Source organism: Kogia breviceps, chromosome 7 (assembly GCF_026419965.1).
Source record: "Kogia breviceps isolate mKogBre1 chromosome 7, mKogBre1 haplotype 1, whole genome shotgun sequence".
Lineage (NCBI taxonomy): Eukaryota > Metazoa > Chordata > Mammalia > Artiodactyla > Physeteridae > Kogia > Kogia breviceps.
The window spans coordinates 88375403-88402173 of NC_081316.1; positions in this window are offsets into that span (position 1 = coordinate 88375403).

A 26771-nucleotide genomic window follows, 5' to 3' on the forward strand; every position below is an offset into this window, starting at 1 on the left:
ATAGGCTCCCGGTGAGTCCTAGGTTCGAGATTAGGGTACGGGAACGTGTTAGGGGGCGTGTACGTTGCACCGCGCTGCTTATCATTAGGGTAAGCCTCAGGGCTCACGCTGCGTGCGAGGCTTATGTGTCAGGGTCAGTGTTGGAGTTAGGGTTATGGTTAGGCTCCCGGTGAGGCTTCGGTTCGAGTTTGGGGTACGGATACGTGTTAGGGGGCGTGTGTGTGGAAGGGCGTGGCTTATCGTTACGGTAAGACTCCGGGTTCAGTTTGCGGATGAGGCTTAGGTTTCAGGGTCAGGGTTGGAGCTCGGGTTAGGGTTAGGCTCCCGGTGAGGCCTAGGGTCGAGTTTGGGGTACGGATACGTGTTAGGGGGCGTGTGCATTGCAGAGCGCGGCTTATCGTTAGGCTAGGCCTCAGGGTTCAGACTGCGGGTGAGGCTTCGGGTTCAGGGTCAGGGTTGGAGCTAGGGTTAGGGTTAGGCTCCCGCTGAGGTCTAGGTTCGAGATTGGGGTACGGATACGTGTTAGGGGTCGTGTGCGTTGCAGGGCACGACTTATCGTTATTGTAGTCCTCAGGGTTGAGGCTGTGGGTGAGGCTTAGGTTAAATGGTCAGGGTTTTAGGTAGGATTGGGGTTAGGCTCCTAGTGAGGTTTAGGGTCAAGATTGAGGAACGGATACGTGTTAGGGGGCGTGGGTGTTGCAGTGTGCGGCTGATCATTAGGGTAGACCTCAGGGTTCAGGCTGAGGGTGAGGCTTAGGTTTCAGAGTCATGGTTGGATCTCGTGTTAGGGTTAGGCTCCCGGTGAGGCTTCGGATCGACATTGGGGTACGGATACGTGTTAAGGGGCGTGTGCGTTGCAGGGCGTGACTTATCGTTAGGGTAGTCTTCAGGTTTGAAGCTGTGGGTGAGGCTTAGTTTAAAGGGTCAGGGTTTTAGCTAGGGTTAGGATAAGGCACCCAGTGAGGTTTTGGGTCGAGATTGGGGAACGGATACGTGTTAGGGGGCGTGGGGGTTGCAGTGCACGGCTGATCGTTAGGGTAGGCCTCCGTGTTCAGGCTGCGGGTGAGGCTTAGGTTTCAGGGTCATTGTTGGAGCTAGTGTTAGGGTTAGGCTCCCGGTGAGGCTTCGGGTTGAGATTGGGGTACCAATACGTGTTAGGGGGCGTGTGAGTTGCAGGGCGTGGTTTACAGTTAGGGTAGGCCTCAGGGTTCAGGCTGCGGGTGAGGCTTAGGGTTCAGAATAATGGTTGAAGCTAGGGTTATGGTTAGGCTCCCGGTGAAGCTTAGGGTCGCGATTGGGGTACGGATACCTGTTAGTGTGCGTGTGCGTTGCGTGGCGCAGGTTATTGTTATGGTAGGCCTCAGGTTTCAGGCTGCGGTGAGGCTTAGGGTTCAGGGTCATGGTTGGAGCTAGGGTTAGATTTAGGCTCCCGGTGAGGCTTACGGTCGAGATTGGGGTATGGATACGTGTTAGGGGGCGTGTGCATTGCAGGGCGTGGCTTATAGATAGGGTAGGCCTCAGGGATCAGTCTTCCTGTTAGGCTTAGGATTCAGGGTCAGGGTTGGAGCTAGGGTTAGGGTTAGGCTCCCGGTGAGGCCTAGGTTCGAGATTGGGGTACTGATACCTGTACCGGGTCGTGTGAGTTGCATGGCGTGGCTTATCGTGAGAGTAGGCCTTAGGGTTCAGGCTGAGGATGAGGCTTAGTTTTCAGGGTCAGCGTTGGAGCTCGGGTTACGGTTAGCCTCCTGGTGATACCTAGGGTCGAGATTGGGGTATGCATACGGGTTAGGGGGTGTATTCCTTGCAGAGCCCAGCTTATCATTAGGGTAGTCCTCAGGGTACAGACGGCGGGTGAGGCTTAGGTTTCAGGGTGAGGGTTGGAGCTAGGGTTAAGGTTCGGCTCCCGCTGAGGCCTAGGTTCGAGATTGGGGTACGGAAACGTGTTAGGGGGCGTGTGCGTTGCAGGGCGCGGCGTATCGTTACAATACACCTCAGGGTTTAGGCTTTGGGTGAGGCTTTGTGTTCAGGGTCAGGGTTGGAGGTAGGGTTAGGATTAGGCTCCCAGTGAGGCCTAGGGTCGATATTAGGGTATGGCGACGTGTTAGGGTGCGTGTGCATTGCACGGCGCTGCGTATCGTTAGGGTAGGCCTCAGGGCTCACGCTGCGGGTGAGGCTTATGGGTCAGGGTCAGCGTTGGAGTTAGGGTTAGGGTTAGGCGCCCGGTGAGGCTTTGGTTCGAGTTTGGGGTACGGATACGTGTTACGGGGCGTGTGCGTTGAAGGGCGTGGCTTATCGTTAGGGTAGGCCTCAGGGTTGAGGCTGTGGGTGAGGCTTAGTTTAAACGGTCAGGGTTTTAGGTAAGATTAGGGTTAGGCTCCCAGTGAGGTTTAGAGTCAAGATTGGGGAACGGATACGTGTTACGGGGCGTGGGTGTTGCAGTGTGCGGCTGACCGTTAGGGTAGACCGCAGGGTTCAGGCTGCGGGTGAGGCTTAGGGTTCAGGGTCATGGTTGAAGCTAGTGTTAGGGTTAGGCTCCCGGTGAGGCTTCGGATCGACATTGGGGTACGGATACGTGTTAGGGGGCGTGTGCGTTGCAGGGCGTGACTTATCGTTAGGGTAGGCCTCAGGGTTCAGGCTGCCGGTGAGGCTTAGTGTTCAGGGTCCGGGTTGGACCTAGGGTTCCGGATAGGCTCCCGGTGAGTCCTAGGTTCGAGATTAGGGTACGGGGACGTGTTAGGGGGCGTGTACGTTGCACCGCGCTGCTTATCATTAGGGTAAGCCTCAGGGCTCACGCTGCGTGCGAGGCTTATGTGTCAGGGTCAGTGTTGGAGTTAGGGTTATGGTTAGGCTCCCGGTGAGGCTTCGGTTCGAGTTTGGGGTACGGATACGTGTTAGGGGGCGTGTGCGTGGAAGGGCGTGGCTTATCGTTACGGTAAGACTCCGGGTTCAGTTTGCGGATGAGGCTTAGGTTTCAGGGTCAGGGTTGGAGCTCGGGTTAGGGTTAGGCTCCCGGTGAGGCCTAGGGTCGAGTTTGGGGTACGGATACGTGTTAGGGGGCGTGTGCATTGCAGAGCGCGGCTTATCGTTAGGCTAGGCCTCAGGGTTCAGACTGCGGGTGAGGCTTCGGGTTCAGGGTCAGGGTTGGAGCTAGGGTTAGGGTTAGGCTCCCGCTGAGGTCTAGGTTCGAGATTGGGGTACGGATACGTGTTAGGGGTCGTGTGCGTTGCAGGGCACGACTTATCGTTATTGTAGTCCTCAGGGTTGAGGCTGTGGGTGAGGCTTAGGTTAAATGGTCAGGGTTTTAGGTAGGATTGGGGTTAGGCTCCTAGTGAGGTTTAGGGTCAAGATTGAGGAACGGATACGTGTTAGGGGGCGTGGGTGTTGCAGTGTGCGGCTGATCGTTAGGGTAGACCTCAGGGTTCAGGCTGAGGGTGAGGCTTAGGTTTCAGAGTCATGGTTGGATCTCGTGTTAGGGTTAGGCTCCCGGTGAGGCTTCGGATCGACATTGGGGTACGGATACGTGTTAAGGGGCGTGTGCGTTGCAGGGCGTGACTTATCGTTAGGGTAGTCTTCAGGTTTGAAGCTGTGGGTGAGGCTTAGTTTAAAGGGTCAGGGTTTTAGCTAGGGTTAGGATAAGGCACCCAGTGAGGTTTTGGGTCGAGATTGGGGAACGGATACGTGTTAGGGGGCGTGGGGGTTGCAGTGCACGGCTGATCGTTAGGGTAGGCCTCCGTGTTCAGGCTGCGGGTGAGGCTTAGGTTTCAGGGTCATTGTTGGAGCTAGTGTTAGGGTTAGGCTCCCGGTGAGGCTTCGGGTTGAGATTGGGGTACCAATACGTGTTAGGGGGCGTGTGAGTTGCAGGGCGTGGTTTACAGTTAGGGTAGGCCTCAGGGTTCAGGCTGCGGGTGAGGCTTAGGGTTCAGAATAATGGTTGAAGCTAGGGTTATGGTTAGGCTCCCGGTGAGGCTTAGGGTCGCGATTGGGGTACGGATACCTGTTAGTGTGCGTGTGCGTTGCGTGGCGCAGGTTATTGTTATGGTAGGCCTCAGGTTTCAGGCTGCGGTGAGGCTTAGGGTTCAGGGTCATGGTTGGAGCTAGGGTTAGATTTAGGCTCCCGGTGAGGCTTACGGTCGAGATTGGGGTATGGATACGTGTTAGGGGGCGTGTGCATTGCAGGGCGCGGCTTATAGATAGGGTAGGCCTCAGGGATCAGTCTTCCTGTTAGGCTTAGGATTCAGGGTCAGGGTTGGAGCTAGGGTTAGGGTTAGGCTCCCGGTGAGGCCTAGGTTCGAGATTGGGGTACTGATACCTGTACCGGGTCGTGTGAGTTGCATGGCGTGGCTTATCGTGAGAGTAGGCCTTAGGGTTCAGGCTGAGGATGAGGCTTAGTTTTCAGGGTCAGCGTTGGAGCTCGGGTTACGGTTAGCCTCCTGGTGATACCTAGGGTCGAGATTGGGGTATGCATACGGGTTAGGGGGTGTATTCCTTGCAGAGCCCAGCTTATCATTAGGGTAGGCCTCAGGGTACAGACGGCGGGTGAGGCTTAGGTTTCAGGGTGAGGGTTGGAGCTAGGGTTAAGGTTCGGCTCCCGCTGAGGCCTAGGTTCGAGATTGGGGTACGGAAACGTGTTAGGGGGCGTGTGCGTTGCAGGGCGCGGCGTATCGTTACAATACACCTCAGGGTTTAGGCTTTGGGTGAGGCTTTGTGTTCAGGGTCAGGGTTGGAGGTAGGGTTAGGATTAGGCTCCCAGTGAGGCCTAGGGTCGATATTAGGGTATGGCGACGTGTTAGGGTGCGTGTGCATTGCACGGCGCTGCGTATCGTTAGGGTAGGCCTCAGGGCTCACGCTGCGGGTGAGGCTTATGGGTCAGGGTCAGCGTTGGAGTTAGGGTTAGGGTTAGGCGCCCGGTGAGGCTTTGGTTCGAGTTTGGGGTACGGATACGTGTTACGGGGCGTGTGCGTTGAAGGGCGTGGCTTATCGTTAGGGTAGGCCTCAGGGTTGAGGCTGTGGGTGAGGCTTAGTTTAAACGGTCAGGGTTTTAGGTAAGATTAGGGTTAGGCTCCCAGTGAGGTTTAGAGTCAAGATTGGGGAACGGATACGTGTTACGGGGCGTGGGTGTTGCAGTGTGCGGCTGACCGTTAGGGTAGACCGCAGGGTTCAGGCTGCGGGTGAGGCTTAGGGTTCAGGGTCATGGTTGAAGCTAGTGTTAGGGTTAGGCTCCCGGTGAGGCTTCGGATCGACATTGGGGTACGGATACGTGTTAGGGGGCGTGTGCGTTGCAGGGCGTGACTTATCGTTAGGGTAGGCCTCAGGGTTCAGGCTGCCGGTGAGGCTTAGTGTTCAGGGTCCGGGTTGGACCTAGGGTTCCGGATAGGCTCCCGGTGAGTCCTAGGTTCGAGATTAGGGTACGGGGACGTGTTAGGGGGCGTGTACGTTGCACCGCGCTGCTTATCATTAGGGTAAGCCTCAGGGCTCACGCTGCGTGCGAGGCTTATGTGTCAGGGTCAGTGTTGGAGTTAGGGTTATGGTCAGGCTCCCGGTGAGGCTTCGGTTCGAGTTTGGGGTACGGATACGTGTTAGGGGGCGTGTGCGTGGAAGGGCGTGGCTTATCGTTACGGTAAGACTCCGGGTTCAGTTTGCGGATGAGGCTTAGGTTTCAGGGTCAGGGTTGGAGCTCGGGTTAGGGTTAGGCTCCCGGTGAGGCCTAGGGTCGAGTTTGGGGTACGGATACGTGTTAGGGGGCGTGTGCATTGCAGAGCGCGGCTTATCGTTAGGCTAGGCCTCAGGGTTCAGACTGCGGGTGAGGCTTCGGGTTCAGGGTCAGGGTTGGAGCTAGGGTTAGGGTTAGGCTCCCGCTGAGGTCTAGGTTCGAGATTGGGGTACGGATACGTGTTAGGGGTCGTGTGCGTTGCAGGGCACGACTTATCGTTATTGTAGTCCTCAGGGTTGAGGCTGTGGGTGAGGCTTAGGTTAAATGGTCAGGGTTTTAGGTAGGATTGGGGTTAGGCTCCTAGTGAGGTTTAGGGTCAAGATTGAGGAACGGATACGTGTTAGGGGGCGTGGGTGTTGCAGTGTGCGGCTGATCGTTAGGGTAGACCTCAGGGTTCAGGCTGAGGGTGAGGCTTAGGTTTCAGAGTCATGGTTGGATCTCGTGTTAGGGTTAGGCTCCCGGTGAGGCTTCGGATCGACATTGGGGTACGGATACGTGTTAAGGGGCGTGTGCGTTGCAGGGCGTGACTTATCGTTAGGGTAGTCTTCAGGTTTGAAGCTGTGGGTGAGGCTTAGTTTAAAGGGTCAGGGTTTTAGCTAGGGTTAGGATAAGGCACCCAGTGAGGTTTTGGGTCGAGATTGGGGAACGGATACGTGTTAGGGGGCGTGGGGGTTGCAGTGCACGGCTGATCGTTAGGGTAGGCCTCCGTGTTCAGGCTGCGGGTGAGGCTTAGGTTTCAGGGTCATTGTTGGAGCTAGTGTTAGGGTTAGGCTCCCGGTGAGGCTTCGGGTTGAGATTGGGGTACCAATACGTGTTAGGGGGCGTGTGAGTTGCAGGGCGTGGTTTACAGTTAGGGTAGGCCTCAGGGTTCAGGCTGCGGGTGAGGCTTAGGGTTCAGAATAATGGTTGAAGCTAGGGTTATGGTTAGGCTCCCGGTGAGGCTTAGGGTCGCGATTGGGGTACGGATACCTGTTAGTGTGCGTGTGCGTTGCGTGGCGCAGGTTATTGTTATGGTAGGCCTCAGGTTTCAGGCTGCGGTGAGGCTTAGGGTTCAGGGTCATGGTTGGAGCTAGGGTTAGATTTAGGCTCCCGGTGAGGCTTACGGTCGAGATTGGGGTATGGATACGTGTTAGGGGGCGTGTGCATTGCAGGGCGCGGCTTATAGATAGGGTAGGCCTCAGGGATCAGTCTTCCTGTTAGGCTTAGGATTCAGGGTCAGGGTTGGAGCTAGGGTTAGGGTTAGGCTCCCGGTGAGGCCTAGGTTCGAGATTGGGGTACTGATACCTGTACCGGGTCGTGTGAGTTGCATGGCGTGGCTTATCGTGAGAGTAGGCCTTAGGGTTCAGGCTGAGGATGAGGCTTAGTTTTCAGGGTCAGCGTTGGAGCTCGGGTTACGGTTAGCCTCCTGGTGATACCTAGGGTCGAGATTGGGGTATGCATACGGGTTAGGGGGTGTATTCCTTGCAGAGCCCAGCTTATCATTAGGGTAGGCCTCAGGGTACAGACGGCGGGTGAGGCTTAGGTTTCAGGGTGAGGGTTGGAGCTAGGGTTAAGGTTCGGCTCCCGCTGAGGCCTAGGTTCGAGATTGGGGTACGGAAACGTGTTAGGGGGCGTGTGCGTTGCAGGGCGCGGCGTATCGTTACAATACACCTCAGGGTTTAGGCTTTGGGTGAGGCTTTGTGTTCAGGGTCAGGGTTGGAGGTAGGGTTAGGATTAGGCTCCCAGTGAGGCTTAGGGTCGATATTAGGGTATGGCGACGTGTTAGGGTGCGTGTGCATTGCACGGCGCTGCGTATCGTTAGGGTAGGCCTCAGGGCTCACGCTGCGGGTGAGGCTTATGGGTCAGGGTCAGCGTTGGAGTTAGGGTTAGGGTTAGGCGCCCGGTGAGGCTTTGGTTCGAGTTTGGGGTACGGATACGTGTTACGGGGCGTGTGCGTTGAAGGGCGTGGCTTATCGTTAGGGTAGGCCTCAGGGTTGAGGCTGTGGGTGAGGCTTAGTTTAAACGGTCAGGGTTTTAGGTAAGATTAGGGTTAGGCTCCCAGTGAGGTTTAGAGTCAAGATTGGGGAACGGATACGTGTTACGGGGCGTGGGTGTTGCAGTGTGCGGCTGACCGTTAGGGTAGACCGCAGGGTTCAGGCTGCGGGTGAGGCTTAGGGTTCAGGGTCATGGTTGAAGCTAGTGTTAGGGTTAGGCTCCCGGTGAGGCTTCGGATCGACATTGGGGTACGGATACGTGTTAGGGGGCGTGTGCGTTGCAGGGCGTGACTTATCGTTAGGGTAGGCCTCAGGGTTCAGGCTGCCGGTGAGGCTTAGTGTTCAGGGTCCGGGTTGGACCTAGGGTTCCGGATAGGCTCCCGGTGAGTCCTAGGTTCGAGATTAGGGTACGGGAACGTGTTAGGGGGCGTGTACGTTGCACCGCGCTGCTTATCATTAGGGTAAGCCTCAGGGCTCACGCTGCGTGCGAGGCTTATGTGTCAGGGTCAGTGTTGGAGTTAGGGTTATGGTTAGGCTCCCGGTGAGGCTTCGGTTCGAGTTTGGGGTACGGATACGTGTTAGGGGGCGTGTGCGTGGAAGGGCGTGGCTTATCGTTACGGTAAGACTCCGGGTTCAGTTTGCGGATGAGGCTTAGGTTTCAGGGTCAGGGTTGGAGCTCGGGTTAGGGTTAGGCTCCCGGTGAGGCCTAGGGTCGAGTTTGGGGTACGGATACGTGTTAGGGGGCGTGTGCATTGCAGAGCGCGGCTTATCGTTAGGCTAGGCCTCAGGGTTCAGACTGCGGGTGAGGCTTCGGGTTCAGGGTCAGGGTTGGAGCTAGGGTTAGGGTTAGGCTCCCGCTGAGGTCTAGGTTCGAGATTGGGGTACGGATACGTGTTAGGGGTCGTGTGCGTTGCAGGGCACGACTTATCGTTATTGTAGTCCTCAGGGTTGAGGCTGTGGGTGAGGCTTAGGTTAAATGGTCAGGGTTTTAGGTAGGATTGGGGTTAGGCTCCTAGTGAGGTTTAGGGTCAAGATTGAGGAACGGATACGTGTTAGGGGGCGTGGGTGTTGCAGTGTGCGGCTGATCGTTAGGGTAGACCTCAGGGTTCAGGCTGAGGGTGAGGCTTAGGTTTCAGAGTCATGGTTGGATCTCGTGTTAGGGTTAGGCTCCCGGTGAGGCTTCGGATCGACATTGGGGTACGGATACGTGTTAAGGGGCGTGTGCGTTGCAGGGCGTGACTTATCGTTAGGGTAGTCTTCAGGTTTGAAGCTGTGGGTGAGGCTTAGTTTAAAGGGTCAGGGTTTTAGCTAGGGTTAGGATAAGGCACCCAGTGAGGTTTTGGGTCGAGATTGGGGAACGGATACGTGTTAGGGGGCGTGGGGGTTGCAGTGCACGGCTGATCGTTAGGGTAGGCCTCCGTGTTCAGGCTGCGGGTGAGGCTTAGGTTTCAGGGTCATTGTTGGAGCTAGTGTTAGGGTTAGGCTCCCGGTGAGGCTTCGGGTTGAGATTGGGGTACCAATACGTGTTAGGGGGCGTGTGAGTTGCAGGGCGTGGTTTACAGTTAGGGTAGGCCTCAGGGTTCAGGCTGCGGGTGAGGCTTAGGGTTCAGAATAATGGTTGAAGCTAGGGTTATGGTTAGGCTCCCGGTGAGGCTTAGGGTCGCGATTGGGGTACGGATACCTGTTAGTGTGCGTGTGCGTTGCGTGGCGCAGGTTATTGTTATGGTAGGCCTCAGGTTTCAGGCTGCGGTGAGGCTTAGGGTTCAGGGTCATGGTTGGAGCTAGGGTTAGATTTAGGCTCCCGGTGAGGCTTACGGTCGAGATTGGGGTATGGATACGTGTTAGGGGGCGTGTGCATTGCAGGGCGCGGCTTATAGATAGGGTAGGCCTCAGGGATCAGTCTTCCTGTTAGGCTTAGGATTCAGGGTCAGGGTTGGAGCTAGGGTTAGGGTTAGGCTCCCGGTGAGGCCTAGGTTCGAGATTGGGGTACTGATACCTGTACCGGGTCGTGTGAGTTGCATGGCGTGGCTTATCGTGAGAGTAGGCCTTAGGGTTCAGGCTGAGGATGAGGCTTAGTTTTCAGGGTCAGCGTTGGAGCTCGGGTTACGGTTAGCCTCCTGGTGATACCTAGGGTCGAGATTGGGGTATGCATACGGGTTAGGGGGTGTATTCCTTGCAGAGCCCAGCTTATCATTAGGGTAGGCCTCAGGGTACAGACGGCGGGTGAGGCTTAGGTTTCAGGGTGAGGGTTGGAGCTAGGGTTAAGGTTCGGCTCCCGCTGAGGCCTAGGTTCGAGATTGGGGTACGGAAACGTGTTAGGGGGCGTGTGCGTTGCAGGGCGCGGCGTATCGTTACAATACACCTCAGGGTTTAGGCTTTGGGTGAGGCTTTGTGTTCAGGGTCAGGGTTGGAGGTAGGGTTAGGATTAGGCTCCCAGTGAGGCCTAGGGTCGATATTAGGGTATGGCGACGTGTTAGGGTGCGTGTGCATTGCACGGCGCTGCGTATCGTTAGGGTAGGCCTCAGGGCTCACGCTGCGGGTGAGGCTTATGGGTCAGGGTCAGCGTTGGAGTTAGGGTTAGGGTTAGGCGCCCGGTGAGGCTTTGGTTCGAGTTTGGGGTACGGATACGTGTTACGGGGCGTGTGCGTTGAAGGGCGTGGCTTATCGTTAGGGTAGGCCTCAGGGTTGAGGCTGTGGGTGAGGCTTAGTTTAAACGGTCAGGGTTTTAGGTAAGATTAGGGTTAGGCTCCCAGTGAGGTTTAGAGTCAAGATTGGGGAACGGATACGTGTTACGGGGCGTGGGTGTTGCAGTGTGCGGCTGACCGTTAGGGTAGACCGCAGGGTTCAGGCTGCGGGTGAGGCTTAGGGTTCAGGGTCATGGTTGAAGCTAGTGTTAGGGTTAGGCTCCCGGTGAGGCTTCGGATCGACATTGGGGTACGGATACGTGTTAGGGGGCGTGTGCGTTGCAGGGCGTGACTTATCGTTAGGGTAGGCCTCAGGGTTCAGGCTGCCGGTGAGGCTTAGTGTTCAGGGTCCGGGTTGGACCTAGGGTTCCGGATAGGCTCCCGGTGAGTCCTAGGTTCGAGATTAGGGTACGGGAACGTGTTAGGGGGCGTGTACGTTGCACCGCGCTGCTTATCATTAGGGTAAGCCTCAGGGCTCACGCTGCGTGCGAGGCTTATGTGTCAGGGTCAGTGTTGGAGTTAGGGTTATGGTTAGGCTCCCGGTGAGGCTTCGGTTCGAGTTTGGGGTACGGATACGTGTTAGGGGGCGTGTGTGTGGAAGGGCGTGGCTTATCGTTACGGTAAGACTCCGGGTTCAGTTTGCGGATGAGGCTTAGGTTTCAGGGTCAGGGTTGGAGCTCGGGTTAGGGTTAGGCTCCCGGTGAGGCCTAGGGTCGAGTTTGGGGTACGGATACGTGTTAGGGGGCGTGTGCATTGCAGAGCGCGGCTTATCGTTAGGCTAGGCCTCAGGGTTCAGACTGCGGGTGAGGCTTCGGGTTCAGGGTCAGGGTTGGAGCTAGGGTTAGGGTTAGGCTCCCGCTGAGGTCTAGGTTCGAGATTGGGGTACGGATACGTGTTAGGGGTCGTGTGCGTTGCAGGGCACGACTTATCGTTATTGTAGTCCTCAGGGTTGAGGCTGTGGGTGAGGCTTAGGTTAAATGGTCAGGGTTTTAGGTAGGATTGGGGTTAGGCTCCTAGTGAGGTTTAGGGTCAAGATTGAGGAACGGATACGTGTTAGGGGGCGTGGGTGTTGCAGTGTGCGGCTGATCATTAGGGTAGACCTCAGGGTTCAGGCTGAGGGTGAGGCTTAGGTTTCAGAGTCATGGTTGGATCTCGTGTTAGGGTTAGGCTCCCGGTGAGGCTTCGGATCGACATTGGGGTACGGATACGTGTTAAGGGGCGTGTGCGTTGCAGGGCGTGACTTATCGTTAGGGTAGTCTTCAGGTTTGAAGCTGTGGGTGAGGCTTAGTTTAAAGGGTCAGGGTTTTAGCTAGGGTTAGGATAAGGCACCCAGTGAGGTTTTGGGTCGAGATTGGGGAACGGATACGTGTTAGGGGGCGTGGGGGTTGCAGTGCACGGCTGATCGTTAGGGTAGGCCTCCGTGTTCAGGCTGCGGGTGAGGCTTAGGTTTCAGGGTCATTGTTGGAGCTAGTGTTAGGGTTAGGCTCCCGGTGAGGCTTCGGGTTGAGATTGGGGTACCAATACGTGTTAGGGGGCGTGTGAGTTGCAGGGCGTGGTTTACAGTTAGGGTAGGCCTCAGGGTTCAGGCTGCGGGTGAGGCTTAGGGTTCAGAATAATGGTTGAAGCTAGGGTTATGGTTAGGCTCCCGGTGAAGCTTAGGGTCGCGATTGGGGTACGGATACCTGTTAGTGTGCGTGTGCGTTGCGTGGCGCAGGTTATTGTTATGGTAGGCCTCAGGTTTCAGGCTGCGGTGAGGCTTAGGGTTCAGGGTCATGGTTGGAGCTAGGGTTAGATTTAGGCTCCCGGTGAGGCTTACGGTCGAGATTGGGGTATGGATACGTGTTAGGGGGCGTGTGCATTGCAGGGCGTGGCTTATAGATAGGGTAGGCCTCAGGGATCAGTCTTCCTGTTAGGCTTAGGATTCAGGGTCAGGGTTGGAGCTAGGGTTAGGGTTAGGCTCCCGGTGAGGCCTAGGTTCGAGATTGGGGTACTGATACCTGTACCGGGTCGTGTGAGTTGCATGGCGTGGCTTATCGTGAGAGTAGGCCTTAGGGTTCAGGCTGAGGATGAGGCTTAGTTTTCAGGGTCAGCGTTGGAGCTCGGGTTACGGTTAGCCTCCTGGTGATACCTAGGGTCGAGATTGGGGTATGCATACGGGTTAGGGGGTGTATTCCTTGCAGAGCCCAGCTTATCATTAGGGTAGTCCTCAGGGTACAGACGGCGGGTGAGGCTTAGGTTTCAGGGTGAGGGTTGGAGCTAGGGTTAAGGTTCGGCTCCCGCTGAGGCCTAGGTTCGAGATTGGGGTACGGAAACGTGTTAGGGGGCGTGTGCGTTGCAGGGCGCGGCGTATCGTTACAATACACCTCAGGGTTTAGGCTTTGGGTGAGGCTTTGTGTTCAGGGTCAGGGTTGGAGGTAGGGTTAGGATTAGGCTCCCAGTGAGGCCTAGGGTCGATATTAGGGTATGGCGACGTGTTAGGGTGCGTGTGCATTGCACGGCGCTGCGTATCGTTAGGGTAGGCCTCAGGGCTCACGCTGCGGGTGAGGCTTATGGGTCAGGGTCAGCGTTGGAGTTAGGGTTAGGGTTAGGCGCCCGGTGAGGCTTTGGTTCGAGTTTGGGGTACGGATACGTGTTACGGGGCGTGTGCGTTGAAGGGCGTGGCTTATCGTTAGGGTAGGCCTCAGGGTTGAGGCTGTGGGTGAGGCTTAGTTTAAACGGTCAGGGTTTTAGGTAAGATTAGGGTTAGGCTCCCAGTGAGGTTTAGAGTCAAGATTGGGGAACGGATACGTGTTACGGGGCGTGGGTGTTGCAGTGTGCGGCTGACCGTTAGGGTAGACCGCAGGGTTCAGGCTGCGGGTGAGGCTTAGGGTTCAGGGTCATGGTTGAAGCTAGTGTTAGGGTTAGGCTCCCGGTGAGGCTTCGGATCGACATTGGGGTACGGATACGTGTTAGGGGGCGTGTGCGTTGCAGGGCGTGACTTATCGTTAGGGTAGGCCTCAGGGTTCAGGCTGCCGGTGAGGCTTAGTGTTCAGGGTCCGGGTTGGACCTAGGGTTCCGGATAGGCTCCCGGTGAGTCCTAGGTTCGAGATTAGGGTACGGGGACGTGTTAGGGGGCGTGTACGTTGCACCGCGCTGCTTATCATTAGGGTAAGCCTCAGGGCTCACGCTGCGTGCGAGGCTTATGTGTCAGGGTCAGTGTTGGAGTTAGGGTTATGGTTAGGCTCCCGGTGAGGCTTCGGTTCGAGTTTGGGGTACGGATACGTGTTAGGGGGCGTGTGCGTGGAAGGGCGTGGCTTATCGTTACGGTAAGACTCCGGGTTCAGTTTGCGGATGAGGCTTAGGTTTCAGGGTCAGGGTTGGAGCTCGGGTTAGGGTTAGGCTCCCGGTGAGGCCTAGGGTCGAGTTTGGGGTACGGATACGTGTTAGGGGGCGTGTGCATTGCAGAGCGCGGCTTATCGTTAGGCTAGGCCTCAGGGTTCAGACTGCGGGTGAGGCTTCGGGTTCAGGGTCAGGGTTGGAGCTAGGGTTAGGGTTAGGCTCCCGCTGAGGTCTAGGTTCGAGATTGGGGTACGGATACGTGTTAGGGGTCGTGTGCGTTGCAGGGCACGACTTATCGTTATTGTAGTCCTCAGGGTTGAGGCTGTGGGTGAGGCTTAGGTTAAATGGTCAGGGTTTTAGGTAGGATTGGGGTTAGGCTCCTAGTGAGGTTTAGGGTCAAGATTGAGGAACGGATACGTGTTAGGGGGCGTGGGTGTTGCAGTGTGCGGCTGATCGTTAGGGTAGACCTCAGGGTTCAGGCTGAGGGTGAGGCTTAGGTTTCAGAGTCATGGTTGGATCTCGTGTTAGGGTTAGGCTCCCGGTGAGGCTTCGGATCGACATTGGGGTACGGATACGTGTTAAGGGGCGTGTGCGTTGCAGGGCGTGACTTATCGTTAGGGTAGTCTTCAGGTTTGAAGCTGTGGGTGAGGCTTAGTTTAAAGGGTCAGGGTTTTAGCTAGGGTTAGGATAAGGCACCCAGTGAGGTTTTGGGTCGAGATTGGGGAACGGATACGTGTTAGGGGGCGTGGGGGTTGCAGTGCACGGCTGATCGTTAGGGTAGGCCTCCGTGTTCAGGCTGCGGGTGAGGCTTAGGTTTCAGGGTCATTGTTGGAGCTAGTGTTAGGGTTAGGCTCCCGGTGAGGCTTCGGGTTGAGATTGGGGTACCAATACGTGTTAGGGGGCGTGTGAGTTGCAGGGCGTGGTTTACAGTTAGGGTAGGCCTCAGGGTTCAGGCTGCGGGTGAGGCTTAGGGTTCAGAATAATGGTTGAAGCTAGGGTTATGGTTAGGCTCCCGGTGAGGCTTAGGGTCGCGATTGGGGTACGGATACCTGTTAGTGTGCGTGTGCGTTGCGTGGCGCAGGTTATTGTTATGGTAGGCCTCAGGTTTCAGGCTGCGGTGAGGCTTAGGGTTCAGGGTCATGGTTGGAGCTAGGGTTAGATTTAGGCTCCCGGTGAGGCTTACGGTCGAGATTGGGGTATGGATACGTGTTAGGGGGCGTGTGCATTGCAGGGCGCGGCTTATAGATAGGGTAGGCCTCAGGGATCAGTCTTCCTGTTAGGCTTAGGATTCAGGGTCAGGGTTGGAGCTAGGGTTAGGGTTAGGCTCCCGGTGAGGCCTAGGTTCGAGATTGGGGTACTGATACCTGTACCGGGTCGTGTGAGTTGCATGGCGTGGCTTATCGTGAGAGTAGGCCTTAGGGTTCAGGCTGAGGATGAGGCTTAGTTTTCAGGGTCAGCGTTGGAGCTCGGGTTACGGTTAGCCTCCTGGTGATACCTAGGGTCGAGATTGGGGTATGCATACGGGTTAGGGGGTGTATTCCTTGCAGAGCCCAGCTTATCATTAGGGTAGGCCTCAGGGTACAGACGGCGGGTGAGGCTTAGGTTTCAGGGTGAGGGTTGGAGCTAGGGTTAAGGTTCGGCTCCCGCTGAGGCCTAGGTTCGAGATTGGGGTACGGAAACGTGTTAGGGGGCGTGTGCGTTGCAGGGCGCGGCGTATCGTTACAATACACCTCAGGGTTTAGGCTTTGGGTGAGGCTTTGTGTTCAGGGTCAGGGTTGGAGGTAGGGTTAGGATTAGGCTCCCAGTGAGGCCTAGGGTCGATATTAGGGTATGGCGACGTGTTAGGGTGCGTGTGCATTGCACGGCGCTGCGTATCGTTAGGGTAGGCCTCAGGGCTCACGCTGCGGGTGAGGCTTATGGGTCAGGGTCAGCGTTGGAGTTAGGGTTAGGGTTAGGCGCCCGGTGAGGCTTTGGTTCGAGTTTGGGGTACGGATACGTGTTACGGGGCGTGTGCGTTGAAGGGCGTGGCTTATCGTTAGGGTAGGCCTCAGGGTTGAGGCTGTGGGTGAGGCTTAGTTTAAACGGTCAGGGTTTTAGGTAAGATTAGGGTTAGGCTCCCAGTGAGGTTTAGAGTCAAGATTGGGGAACGGATACGTGTTACGGGGCGTGGGTGTTGCAGTGTGCGGCTGACCGTTAGGGTAGACCGCAGGGTTCAGGCTGCGGGTGAGGCTTAGGGTTCAGGGTCATGGTTGAAGCTAGTGTTAGGGTTAGGCTCCCGGTGAGGCTTCGGATCGACATTGGGGTACGGATACGTGTTAGGGGGCGTGTGCGTTGCAGGGCGTGACTTATCGTTAGGGTAGGCCTCAGGGTTCAGGCTGCCGGTGAGGCTTAGTGTTCAGGGTCCGGGTTGGACCTAGGGTTCCGGATAGGCTCCCGGTGAGTCCTAGGTTCGAGATTAGGGTACGGGGACGTGTTAGGGGGCGTGTACGTTGCACCGCGCTGCTTATCATTAGGGTAAGCCTCAGGGCTCACGCTGCGTGCGAGGCTTATGTGTCAGGGTCAGTGTTGGAGTTAGGGTTATGGTCAGGCTCCCGGTGAGGCTTCGGTTCGAGTTTGGGGTACGGATACGTGTTAGGGGGCGTGTGCGTGGAAGGGCGTGGCTTATCGTTACGGTAAGACTCCGGGTTCAGTTTGCGGATGAGGCTTAGGTTTCAGGGTCAGGGTTGGAGCTCGGGTTAGGGTTAGGCTCCCGGTGAGGCCTAGGGTCGAGTTTGGGGTACGGATACGTGTTAGGGGGCGTGTGCATTGCAGAGCGCGGCTTATCGTTAGGCTAGGCCTCAGGGTTCAGACTGCGGGTGAGGCTTCGGGTTCAGGGTCAGGGTTGGAGCTAGGGTTAGGGTTAGGCTCCCGCTGAGGTCTAGGTTCGAGATTGGGGTACGGATACGTGTTAGGGGTCGTGTGCGTTGCAGGGCACGACTTATCGTTATTGTAGTCCTCAGGGTTGAGGCTGTGGGTGAGGCTTAGGTTAAATGGTCAGGGTTTTAGGTAGGATTGGGGTTAGGCTCCTAGTGAGGTTTAGGGTCAAGATTGAGGAACGGATACGTGTTAGGGGGCGTGGGTGTTGCAGTGTGCGGCTGATCGTTAGGGTAGACCTCAGGGTTCAGGCTGAGGGTGAGGCTTAGGTTTCAGAGTCATGGTTGGATCTCGTGTTAGGGTTAGGCTCCCGGTGAGGCTTCGGATCGACATTGGGGTACGGATACGTGTTAAGGGGCGTGTGAGTTGCAGGGCGTGACTTATCGTTAGGGTAGTCTTCAGGTTTGAAGCTGTGGGTGAGGCTTAGTTTAAAGGGTCAGGGTTTTAGCTAGGGTTAGGATAAGGCACCCAGTGAGGTTTTGGGTCGAGATTGGGGAACGGATACGTGTTAGGGGGCGTGGGGGTTGCAGTGCACGGCTGATCGTTAGGGTAGGCCTCCGTGTTCAGGCTGCGGGTGAGGCTTAGGTTTCAGGGTCATTGTTGGAGCTAGTGTTAGGGTTAGGCTCCCGGTGAGGCTTCGGGTTGAGATTGGGGTACCAATACGTGTTAGGGGGCGTGTGAGTTGCAGGGCGTGGTTTACAGTTAGGGTAGGCCTCAGGGTTCAGGCTGCGGGTGAGGCTTAGGGTTCAGAATAATGGTTGAAGCTAGGGTTATGGTTAGGCTCCCGGTGAGGCTTAGGGTCGCGATTGGGGTACGGATACCTGTTAGTGTGCGTGTGCGTTGCGTGGCGCAGGTTATTGTTATGGTAGGCCTCAGGTTTCAGGCTGCGGTGAGGCTTAGGGTTCAGGGTCATGGTTGGAGCTAGGGTTAGATTTAGGCTCCCGGTGAGGCTTACGGTCGAGATTGGGGTATGGATACGTGTTAGGGGGCGTGTGCATTGCAGGGCGCGGCTTATAGATAGGGTAGGCCTCAGGGATCAGTCTTCCTGTTAGGCTTAGGATTCAGGGTCAGGGTTGGAGCTAGGGTTAGGGTTAGGCTCCCGGTGAGGCCTAGGTTCGAGATTGGGGTACTGATACCTGTACCGGGTCGTGTGAGTTGCATGGCGTGGCTTATCGTGAGAGTAGGCCTTAGGGTTCAGGCTGAGGATGAGGCTTAGTTTTCAGGGTCAGCGTTGGAGCTCGGGTTACGGTTAGCCTCCTGGTGATACCTAGGGTCGAGATTGGGGTATGCATACGGGTTAGGGGGTGTATTCCTTGCAGAGCCCAGCTTATCATTAGGGTAGGCCTCAGGGTACAGACGGCGGGTGAGGCTTAGGTTTCAGGGTGAGGGTTGGAGCTAGGGTTAAGGTTCGGCTCCCGCTGAGGCCTAGGTTCGAGATTGGGGTACGGAAACGTGTTAGGGGGCGTGTGCGTTGCAGGGCGCGGCGTATCGTTACAATACACCTCAGGGTTTAGGCTTTGGGTGAGGCTTTGTGTTCAGGGTCAGGGTTGGAGGTAGGGTTAGGATTAGGCTCCCAGTGAGGCCTAGGGTCGATATTAGGGTATGGCGACGTGTTAGGGTGCGTGTGCATTGCACGGCGCTGCGTATCGTTAGGGTAGGCCTCAGGGCTCACGCTGCGGGTGAGGCTTATGGGTCAGGGTCAGCGTTGGAGTTAGGGTTAGGGTTAGGCGCCCGGTGAGGCTTTGGTTCGAGTTTGGGGTACGGATACGTGTTACGGGGCGTGTGCGTTGAAGGGCGTGGCTTATCGTTAGGGTAGGCCTCAGGGTTGAGGCTGTGGGTGAGGCTTAGTTTAAACGGTCAGGGTTTTAGGTAAGATTAGGGTTAGGCTCCCAGTGAGGTTTAGAGTCAAGATTGGGGAACGGATACGTGTTACGGGGCGTGGGTGTTGCAGTGTGCGGCTGACCGTTAGGGTAGACCGCAGGGTTCAGGCTGCGGGTGAGGCTTAGGGTTCAGGGTCATGGTTGAAGCTAGTGTTAGGGTTAGGCTCCCGGTGAGGCTTCGGATCGACATTGGGGTACGGATACGTGTTAGGGGGCGTGTGCGTTGCAGGGCGTGACTTATCGTTAGGGTAGGCCTCAGGGTTCAGGCTGCCGGTGAGGCTTAGTGTTCAGGGTCCGGGTTGGACCTAGGGTTCCGGATAGGCTCCCGGTGAGTCCTAGGTTCGAGATTAGGGTACGGGGACGTGTTAGGGGGCGTGTACGTTGCACCGCGCTGCTTATCATTAGGGTAAGCCTCAGGGCTCACGCTGCGTGCGAGGCTTATGTGTCAGGGTCAGTGTTGGAGTTAGGGTTATGGTTAGGCTCCCGGTGAGGCTTCGGTTCGAGTTTGGGGTACGGATACGTGTTAGGGGGCGTGTGCGTGGAAGGGCGTGGCTTATCGTTACGGTAAGACTCCGGGTTCAGTTTGCGGATGAGGCTTAGGTTTCAGGGTCAGGGTTGGAGCTCGGGTTAGGGTTAGGCTCCCGGTGAGGCCTAGGGTCGAGTTTGGGGTACGGATACGTGTTAGGGGGCGTGTGCATTGCAGAGCGCGGCTTATCGTTAGGCTAGGCCTCAGGGTTCAGACTGCGGGTGAGGCTTCGGGTTCAGGGTCAGGGTTGGAGCTAGGGTTAGGGTTAGGCTCCCGCTGAGGTCTAGGTTCGAGATTGGGGTACGGATACGTGTTAGGGGTCGTGTGCGTTGCAGGGCACGACTTATCGTTATTGTAGTCCTCAGGGTTGAGGCTGTGGGTGAGGCTTAGGTTAAATGGTCAGGGTTTTAGGTAGGATTGGGGTTAGGCTCCTAGTGAGGTTTAGGGTCAAGATTGAGGAACGGATACGTGTTAGGGGGCGTGGGTGTTGCAGTGTGCGGCTGATCGTTAGGGTAGACCTCAGGGTTCAGGCTGAGGGTGAGGCTTAGGTTTCAGAGTCATGGTTGGATCTCGTGTTAGGGTTAGGCTCCCGGTGAGGCTTCGGATCGACATTGGGGTACGGATACGTGTTAAGGGGCGTGTGCGTTGCAGGGCGTGACTTATCGTTAGGGTAGTCTTCAGGTTTGAAGCTGTGGGTGAGGCTTAGTTTAAAGGGTCAGGGTTTTAGCTAGGGTTAGGATAAGGCACCCAGTGAGGTTTTGGGTCGAGATTGGGGAACGGATACGTGTTAGGGGGCGTGGGGGTTGCAGTGCACGGCTGATCGTTAGGGTAGGCCTCCGTGTTCAGGCTGCGGGTGAGGCTTAGGTTTCAGGGTCATTGTTGGAGCTAGTGTTAGGGTTAGGCTCCCGGTGAGGCTTCGGGTTGAGATTGGGGTACCAATACGTGTTAGGGGGCGTGTGAGTTGCAGGGCGTGGTTTACAGTTAGGGTAGGCCTCAGGGTTCAGGCTGCGGGTGAGGCTTAGGGTTCAGAATAATGGTTGAAGCTAGGGTTATGGTTAGGCTCCCGGTGAGGCTTAGGGTCGCGATTGGGGTACGGATACCTGTTAGTGTGCGTGTGCGTTGCGTGGCGCAGGTTATTGTTATGGTAGGCCTCAGGTTTCAGGCTGCGGTGAGGCTTAGGGTTCAGGGTCATGGTTGGAGCTAGGGTTAGATTTAGGCTCCCGGTGAGGCTTACGGTCGAGATTGGGGTATGGATACGTGTTAGGGGGCGTGTGCATTGCAGGGCGCGGCTTATAGATAGGGTAGGCCTCAGGGATCAGTCTTCCTGTTAGGCTTAGGATTCAGGGTCAGGGTTGGAGCTAGGGTTAGGGTTAGGCTCCCGGTGAGGCCTAGGTTCGAGATTGGGGTACTGATACCTGTACCGGGTCGTGTGAGTTGCATGGCGTGGCTTATCGTGAGAGTAGGCCTTAGGGTTCAGGCTGAGGATGAGGCTTAGTTTTCAGGGTCAGCGTTGGAGCTCGGGTTACGGTTAGCCTCCTGGTGATACCTAGGGTCGAGATTGGGGTATGCATACGGGTTAGGGGGTGTATTCCTTGCAGAGCCCAGCTTATCATTAGGGTAGTCCTCAGGGTACAGACGGCGGGTGAGGCTTAGGTTTCAGGGTGAGGGTTGGAGCTAGGGTCAAGGTTCGGCTCCCGCTGAGGCCTAGGTTCGAGATTGGGGTACGGAAACGTGTTAGGGGGCGTGTGCGTTGCAGGGCGCGGCGTATCGTTACAATACACCTCAGGGTTTAGGCTTTGGGTGAGGCTTTGTGTTCAGGGTCAGGGTTGGAGGTAGGGTTAGGATTAGGCTCCCAGTGAGGCCTAGGGTCGATATTAGGGTATGGCGACGTGTTAGGGTGCGTGTGCATTGCACGGCGCTGCGTATCGTTAGGGTAGGCCTCAGGGCTCACGCTGCGGGTGAGGCTTATGGGTCAGGGTCAGCGTTGGAGTTAGGGTTAGGGTTAGGCGCCCGGTGAGGCTTTGGTTCGAGTTTGGGGTACGGATACGTGTTACGGGGCGTGTGCGTTGAAGGGCGTGGCTTATCGTTAGGGTAGGCCTCAGGGTTGAGGCTGTGGGTGAGGCTTAGTTTAAACGGTCAGGGTTTTAGGTAAGATTAGGGTTAGGCTCCCAGTGAGGTTTAGAGTCAAGATTGGGGAACGGATACGTGTTACGGGGCGTGGGTGTTGCAGTGTGCGGCTGACCGTTAGGGTAGACCGCAGGGTTCAGGCTGCGGGTGAGGCTTAGGGTTCAGGGTCATGGTTGAAGCTAGTGTTAGGGTTAGGCTCCCGGTGAGGCTTCGGATCGACATTGGGGTACGGATACGTGTTAGGGGGCGTGTGCGTTGCAGGGCGTGACTTATCGTTAGGGTAGGCCTCAGGGTTCAGGCTGCCGGTGAGGCTTAGTGTTCAGGGTCCGGGTTGGACCTAGGGTTCCGGATAGGCTCCCGGTGAGTCCTAGGTTCGAGATTAGGGTACGGGGACGTGTTAGGGGGCGTGTACGTTGCACCGCGCTGCTTATCATTAGGGTAAGCCTCAGGGCTCACGCTGCGTGCGAGGCTTATGTGTCAGGGTCAGTGTTGGAGTTAGGGTTATGGTTAGGCTCCCGGTGAGGCTTCGGTTCGAGTTTGGGGTACGGATACGTGTTAGGGGGCGTGTGCGTGGAAGGGCGTGGCTTATCGTTACGGTAAGACTCCGGGTTCAGTTTGCGGATGAGGCTTAGGTTTCAGGGTCAGGGTTGGAGCTCGCGTTAGGGTTAGGCTCCCGGTGAGGCCTAGGGTCGAGTTTGGGGTACTGATACGTGTTAGGGGGCGTGTGCATTGCAGAGCGCGGCTTATCGTTAGGCTAGGCCTCAGGGTTCAGACTGCGGGTGAGGCTTCGGGTTCAGGGTCAGGGTTGGAGCTAGGGTTAGGGTTAGGCTCCCGCTGAGGTCTAGGTTCGAGATTGGGGTACGGATACGTGTTAGGGGTCGTGTGCGTTGCAGGGCACGACTTATCGTTATTGTAGTCCTCAGGGTTGAGGCTGTGGGTGAGGCTTAGGTTAAATGGTCAGGGTTTTAGGTAGGATTGGGGTTAGGCTCCTAGTGAGGTTTAGGGTCAAGATTGAGGAACGGATACGTGTTAGGGGGCGTGGGTGTTGCAGTGTGCGGCTGATCGTTAGGGTAGACCTCAGGGTTCAGGCTGAGGGTGAGGCTTAGGTTTCAGAGTCATGGTTGGATCTCGTGTTAGGGTTAGGCTCCCGGTGAGGCTTCGGATCGACATTGGGGTACGGATACGTGTTAAGGGGCGTGTGCGTTGCAGGGCGTGACTTATCGTTAGGGTAGTCTTCAGGTTTGAAGCTGTGGGTGAGGCTTAGTTTAAAGGGTCAGGGTTTTAGCTAGGGTTAGGATAAGGCACCCAGTGAGGTTTTGGGTCGAGATTGGGGAACGGATACGTGTTAGGGGGCGTGGGGGTTGCAGTGCACGGCTGATCGTTAGGGTAGGCCTCCGTGTTCAGGCTGCGGGTGAGGCTTAGGTTTCAGGGTCATTGTTGGAGCTAGTGTTAGGGTTAGGCTCCCGGTGAGGCTTCGGGTTGAGATTGGGGTACCAATACGTGTTAGGGGGCGTGTGAGTTGCAGGGCGTGGTTTACAGTTAGGGTAGGCCTCAGGGTTCAGGCTGCGGGTGAGGCTTAGGGTTCAGAATAATGGTTGAAGCTAGGGTTATGGTTAGGCTCCCGGTGAGGCTTAGGGTCGCGATTGGGGTACGGATACCTGTTAGTGTGCGTGTGCGTTGCGTGGCGCAGGTTATTGTTATGGTAGGCCTCAGGTTTCAGGCTGCGGTGAGGCTTAGGGTTCAGGGTCATGGTTGGAGCTAGGGTTAGATTTAGGCTCCCGGTGAGGCTTACGGTCGAGATTGGGGTATGGATACGTGTTAGGGGGCGTGTGCATTGCAGGGCGCGGCTTATAGATAGGGTAGGCCTCAGGGATCAGTCTTCCTGTTAGGCTTAGGATTCAGGGTCAGGGTTGGAGCTAGGGTTAGGGTTAGGCTCCCGGTGAGGCCTAGGTTCGAGATTGGGGTACTGATACCTGTACCGGGTCGTGTGAGTTGCATGGCGTGGCTTATCGTGAGAGTAGGCCTTAGGGTTCAGGCTGAGGATGAGGCTTAGTTTTCAGGGTCAGCGTTGGAGCTCGGGTTACGGTTAGCCTCCTGGTGATACCTAGGGTCGAGATTGGGGTATGCATACGGGTTAGGGGGTGTATTCCTTGCAGAGCCCAGCTTATCATTAGGGTAGGCCTCAGGGTACAGACGGCGGGTGAGGCTTAGGTTTCAGGGTGAGGGTTGGAGCTAGGGTTAAGGTTCGGCTCCCGCTGAGGCCTAGGTTCGAGATTGGGGTACGGAAACGTGTTAGGGGGCGTGTGCGTTGCAGGGCGCGGCGTATCGTTACAATACACCTCAGGGTTTAGGCTTTGGGTGAGGCTTTGTGTTCAGGGTCAGGGTTGGAGGTAGGGTTAGGATTAGGCTCCCAGTGAGGCCTAGGGTCGATATTAGGGTATGGCGACGTGTTAGGGTGCGTGTGCATTGCACGGCGCTGCGTATCGTTAGGGTAGGCCTCAGGGCTCACGCTGCGGGTGAGGCTTATGGGTCAGGGTCAGCGTTGGAGTTAGGGTTAGGGTTAGGCGCCCGGTGAGGCTTTGGTTCGAGTTTGGGGTACGGATACGTGTTACGGGGCGTGTGCGTTGAAGGGCGTGGCTTATCGTTAGGGTAGGCCTCAGGGTTGAGGCTGTGGGTGAGGCTTAGTTTAAACGGTCAGGGTTTTAGGTAAGATTAGGGTTAGGCTCCCAGTGAGGTTTAGAGTCAAGATTGGGGAACGGATACGTGTTACGGGGCGTGGGTGTTGCAGTGTGCGGCTGACCGTTAGGGTAGACCGCAGGGTTCAGGCTGCGGGTGAGGCTTAGGGTTCAGGGTCATGGTTGAAGCTAGTGTTAGGGTTAGGCTCCCGGTGAGGCTTCGGATCGACATTGGGGTACGGATACGTGTTAGGGGGCGTGTGCGTTGCAGGGCGTGACTTATCGTTAGGGTAGGCCTCAGGGTTCAGGCTGCCGGTGAGGCTTAGTGTTCAGGGTCCGGGTTGGACCTAGGGTTCCGGATAGGCTCCCGGTGAGTCCTAGGTTCGAGATTAGGGTACGGGAACGTGTTAGGGGGCGTGTACGTTGCACCGCGCTGCTTATCATTAGGGTAAGCCTCAGGGCTCACGCTGCGTGCGAGGCTTATGTGTCAGGGTCAGTGTTGGAGTTAGGGTTATGGTTAGGCTCCCGGTGAGGCTTCGGTTCGAGTTTGGGGTACGGATACGTGTTAGGGGGCGTGTGCGTGGAAGGGCGTGGCTTATCGTTACGGTAAGACTCCGGGTTCAGTTTGCGGATGAGGCTTAGGTTTCAGGGTCAGGGTTGGAGCTCGGGTTAGGGTTAGGCTCCCGGTGAGGCCTAGGGTCGAGTTTGGGGTACGGATACGTGTTAGGGGGCGTGTGCATTGCAGAGCGCGGCTTATCGTTAGGCTAGGCCTCAGGGTTCAGACTGCGGGTGAGGCTTCGGGTTCAGGGTCAGGGTTGGAGCTAGGGTTAGGGTTAGGCTCCCGCTGAGGTCTAGGTTCGAGATTGGGGTACGGATACGTGTTAGGGGTCGTGTGCGTTGCAGGGCACGACTTATCGTTATTGTAGTCCTCAGGGTTGAGGCTGTGGGTGAGGCTTAGGTTAAATGGTCAGGGTTTTAGGTAGGATTGGGGTTAGGCTCCTAGTGAGGTTTAGGGTCAAGATTGAGGAACGGATACGTGTTAGGGGGCGTGGGTGTTGCAGTGTGCGGCTGATCGTTAGGGTAGACCTCAGGGTTCAGGCTGAGGGTGAGGCTTAGGTTTCAGAGTCATGGTTGGATCTCGTGTTAGGGTTAGGCTCCCGGTGAGGCTTCGGATCGACATTGGGGTACGGATACGTGTTAAGGGGCGTGTGCGTTGCAGGGCGTGACTTATCGTTAGGGTAGTCTTCAGGTTTGAAGCTGTGGGTGAGGCTTAGTTTAAAGGGTCAGGGTTTTAGCTAGGGTTAGGATAAGGCACCCAGTGAGGTTTTGGGTCGAGATTGGGGAACGGATACGTGTTAGGGGGCGTGGGGGTTGCAGTGCACGGCTGATCGTTAGGGTAGGCCTCCGTGTTCAGGCTGCGGGTGAGGCTTAGGTTTCAGGGTCATTGTTGGAGCTAGTGTTAGGGTTAGGCTCCCGGTGAGGCTTCGGGTTGAGATTGGGGTACCAATACGTGTTAGGGGGCGTGTGAGTTGCAGGGCGTGGTTTACAGTTAGGGTAGGCCTCAGGGTTCAGGCTGCGGGTGAGGCTTAGGGTTCAGAATAATGGTTGAAGCTAGGGTTATGGTTAGGCTCCCGGTGAGGCTTAGGGTCGCGATTGGGGTACGGATACCTGTTAGTGTGCGTGTGCGTTGCGTGGCGCAGGTTATTGTTATGGTAGGCCTCAGGTTTCAGGCTGCGGTGAGGCTTAGGGTTCAGGGTCATGGTTGGAGCTAGGGTTAGATTTAGGCTCCCGGTGAGGCTTACGGTCGAGATTGGGGTATGGATACGTGTTAGGGGGCGTGTGCATTGCAGGGCGCGGCTTATAGATAGGGTAGGCCTCAGGGATCAGTCTTCCTGTTAGGCTTAGGATTCAGGGTCAGGGTTGGAGCTAGGGTTAGGGTTAGGCTCCCGGTGAGGCCTAGGTTCGAGATTGGGGTACTGATACCTGTACCGGGTCGTGTGAGTTGCATGGCGTGGCTTATCGTGAGAGTAGGCCTTAGGGTTCAGGCTGAGGATGAGGCTTAGTTTTCAGGGTCAGCGTTGGAGCTCGGGTTACGGTTAGCCTCCTGGTGATACCTAGGGTCGAGATTGGGGTATGCATACGGGTTAGGGGGTGTATTCCTTGCAGAGCCCAGCTTATCATTAGGGTAGGCCTCAGGGTACAGACGGCGGGTGAGGCTTAGGTTTCAGGGTGAGGGTTGGAGCTAGGGTTAAGGTTCGGCTCCCGCTGAGGCCTAGGTTCGAGATTGGGGTACGGAAACGTGTTAGGGGGCGTGTGCGTTGCAGGGCGCGGCGTATCGTTACAATACACCTCAGGGTTTAGGCTTTGGGTGAGGCTTTGTGTTCAGGGTCAGGGTTGGAGGTAGGGTTAGGATTAGGCTCCCAGTGAGGCCTAGGGTCGATATTAGGGTATGGCGACGTGTTAGGGTGCGTGTGCATTGCACGGCGCTGCGTATCGTTAGGGTAGGCCTCAGGGCTCACGCTGCGGGTGAGGCTTATGGGTCAGGGTCAGCGTTGGAGTTAGGGTTAGGGTTAGGCGCCCGGTGAGGCTTTGGTTCGAGTTTGGGGTACGGATACGTGTTACGGGGCGTGTGCGTTGAAGGGCGTGGCTTATCGTTAGGGTAGGCCTCAGGGTTGAGGCTGTGGGTGAGGCTTAGTTTAAACGGTCAGGGTTTTAGGTAAGATTAGGGTTAGGCTCCCAGTGAGGTTTAGAGTCAAGATTGGGGAACGGATACGTGTTACGGGGCGTGGGTGTTGCAGTGTGCGGCTGACCGTTAGGGTAGACCGCAGGGTTCAGGCTGCGGGTGAGGCTTAGGGTTCAGGGTCATGGTTGAAGCTAGTGTTAGGGTTAGGCTCCCGGTGAGGCTTCGGATCGACATTGGGGTACGGATACGTGTTAGGGGGCGTGTGCGTTGCAGGGCGTGACT